The sequence below is a fragment of the Nelumbo lutea genome, chromosome 8 (assembly GCF_056320005.1).
Source record: "Nelumbo lutea isolate HS-2025 chromosome 8, American lotus-T2T, whole genome shotgun sequence".
Taxonomy (NCBI): Eukaryota; Viridiplantae; Streptophyta; class Magnoliopsida; order Proteales; family Nelumbonaceae; genus Nelumbo; species Nelumbo lutea.
This window is the reverse complement of record NC_142691.1, coordinates 33,963,003-33,966,208: the sequence shown is the minus strand read 5'-3', so window position 1 is coordinate 33,966,208 and position 3,206 is coordinate 33,963,003. Positions and strand designations below refer to the sequence as shown.

The window sequence follows — 3,206 nt, the reverse complement described above, 5'->3', positions numbered from 1 at the left end:
AATTGGATAGCAAAGAATGAAAAAGAAAATTTAGATCTGAACTGATACAGATCTGAACTATAGTTGAGGACTGAACTGATACAGAGCACATTTTGGATTTTGGGTGACTTGAACATTTGCTTTATCCACTTGTAACCGAGCTACATTAGCTAAGGAGGTGTATGTTTGGATTGAATAATTGTTACGCCTCAGATATTTAAGAAAAATGAGCACTTTTCAAGTATTTCTATTAGCATTCAGATCTGTAGCAGGGCTGCTATAGTGCAACAGTTAGCAGACCTGATTTCAGATTTCTACAAAAGTTGTATGGACCGAATAGCTTGCAATACCAAACATTGCAGACCCAATTTTCAGGTCTTAGCAAGTGTTTGATATGCATCAGCTATACAGGTTTGAGCTTCAATTGTAGAGCTTAAAATCCTTAACCCAAGCCTAACTCAGGACTGGTTTTGGTTTATTTCAGATCCTTTTAATATATTTTTCAGATCAGATCTGATTTCAGCCCTAAAGCATCACAGACTTGATTCCAACCTTAATGGATGTATATTGTAGTGTATACCAATGAGTGTGTATGAGATATACAGCTCAGATCTGAATTATTATTTGTTAATTTCTCTGGACTAACAATACCAAATACTTGTAGATCTGAACTCAACTAAATTGGGTCTGAATTCAGATGTTGCAATCGATGGATGTAGATAAAGGAACCTTGAATAAGATGATTGGTTTAAATCTGCTTTTAGTATAATCGACTTCATTTATTCATGATAGGATGTAGGTTTTTGTATTCCAATAATTCACTTTACATTTTCAGTGTGATAGGATTAGTTATTTATTTTCTTTTGTGAATATTGACATTTTTATTGCTTTGACTTTAACAGTTTATGACAAGCAGACCTGAACTGGAAGAGATCCTTTACGACCCGGAGATTGAACGGACTCTCCGTGTCCGTTTGAGAGCTGCTAGGCAAGTCAGACAAGAAGCACAAGAAATGGCTGAACAAAGAACTATGATGGATTATGCCAAGCCCACCCTCACCGAGACTGTCTCCAGCATTATCAGGCCAACTATTGCTGCCAATAACTTCGAAATTAAACCGGCCATAATCCAAATGATACAAAATACGGTTCAGTTTTGTGGTATGGCCCATGAGGATCCGAATGCCCATATTGCTAACTTCTTGGAAATCTGTGACACCTTCAAACACAATGGGGTAAGTGATGATGCCATCCGGCTGAGGTTATTCCCATTTTCTTTGAAGGATAAAGCCAAAGCTTGGTTGAACTCATTACCGACAGGATCTATAGCCACATGGGACGAAATGGCCAGCCGTTTTCTCTATAAATATTTTCCCCCTTCTAAAACTGCTAAAATGAGGAATGATATCACTACTTTTTTCCAGCAAGAGGGGGAATCTTTATATGAGTCATGGGAATGATACAAGGAGATGTTAAGGAGAGTTCCTCACCATGGCCTCCCCATTTGGCTGCAAGTGCAGACTTTCTATAATGGTCTTACTGACTCAAATAAGACCATATTAGATGCTGCAGCCGGAGGATCCATAAATAATAAAACTCCTGAGGTTGCCCATGCACTTATTGAGGAAATGGCAGCCAACAACTATCAATGGCATTCAGAAAGAACTCAAACTAGGAAGCAGCAAGGCTTGCATAATGTTGACACTTATACAGCACTATCTGCACAAATAGGAGCACTCAGTAAGAAATTAGATGAAATGTAGATAGCTGCCATGCATGTGCAGCCTCTTAATTGTGAATTGTGTGGGGGAGGCCACATCAGTACAGACTGCCAAGTTGGCAATCAGTTCAGACCATCTACTGAACAAGTTGACTATGTCAGCAATTCGTCAAGACAGCAGGGTTACCAGAGTCACCATACTTTTCATCCAGGATGGAGGGGACATTCAAACCAGTCCTGGCCAAATCAGCATATTTCCAAGCCGTTCCACCAGACTTATCATCAGCCTGAACCAAAATCCAATTTGGAGGAACTGATGACAAAATTTATAGCAGGTGCAGAAATTAGGTTCCAGAACTAGGAAGCCTCAATCAAAAACCTGGAAAACCAAGTGGGGCAATTGGCACAATTAATCTCTTCCAGACTGCCGGGAACTCTTCCAAGCAACACTGAAGTGAATCCACGAGAGCAGGTGCAAGCTATTACCTTAAGGAGTGGAAAAGAGTTGCCTGAGGTAGAAAAGAAGAATTGGGCTGAACCCAAGGCAGAAACAAGCCTTGGGACCAGACAACAGAAGATGGAACAACCAGAAGCACAACAAGGGATGCACCAACAACCACAAGTCCCATTCCCTAACAGGCTGAAGCAACAAAAATTGGAGAAGGAATTTGGTAAGTTTCTTGAAATATTTAAAAGTTTACATATTAATATTCCTTTTGCTGATGCTCTAGCCCAGATGCCACACTATGCAAGGTTTTTGAAGGAATTATTGGCAAACAAAAGGAAACTGGGAGATGTGGCTACAGTTGCATTAAATGAGGAATGTTCTGCTATCCTTCTGAACAAGCTGCCTCAGAAACTCAAAGATCCAGGGAGTTTCACTATTCCTTGTACCATTGGCAGTTTAAAAATTGAAAAAGCTTTATGTGACCTGGGAGCTAGCATCAATTTAATGCCATATTCTATCTTCAAGAAATTGGGGATGAATGAACCCCAACCCACTAGAGTGGCATTACAATTGGCTGATAGATCCATTAGACATCCTAGGGGGATCATAGAAGATGTGTTAGTTAAAGTTGACAAATTCATTTTTCCAGTTGATTTCATTGTGTTAGACATGCAAGAAGATGTGGAGGTCCCGCTTATCCTAGGGATACATTTCCTGGCTACCGGGAAAGCAATGATTGATGTCCAACAAGGACAACTCAGCCTTAGGATACAAGATGAGGAGATAATTTTTAAAATGTCTAATGCTATGAAACATGCACCCTCTAGTGATGATTCTTGTTTTATGATTGATGCCATTGAATTAATAATTGATGAATGCTTCCAGGTAAGTAGAATAACTGATCCTCTTGAACTCTGCCTCCAGCAGGGAGAACTTGAAGAAGGAGAAAATGAAAAAATAAACCTCATGATAGCATACCTGAACGATAAGCCTCAATTCAAGGGAAAGGGGTTTCTTAAATTAGAGAACTTAGGCAAATTGCCTGGACCATCAGGTAAG

At 39.7% G+C, this 3,206-nt stretch overlaps 1 non-coding gene across 1 annotated transcript; it reads right to left on the bottom strand.

Moving 5' to 3' along the window:
• Nucleotides 1-1,370: 1,370 nt before the first annotated feature.
• Nucleotides 1,371-1,477, bottom strand: LOC148843766 (small nucleolar RNA R71). Its single transcript, XR_016103913.1, has one exon. It is a non-coding gene; the product is annotated as a small nucleolar RNA R71 (small nucleolar RNA).
• Nucleotides 1,478-3,206: the final 1,729 nt, after the last annotated feature.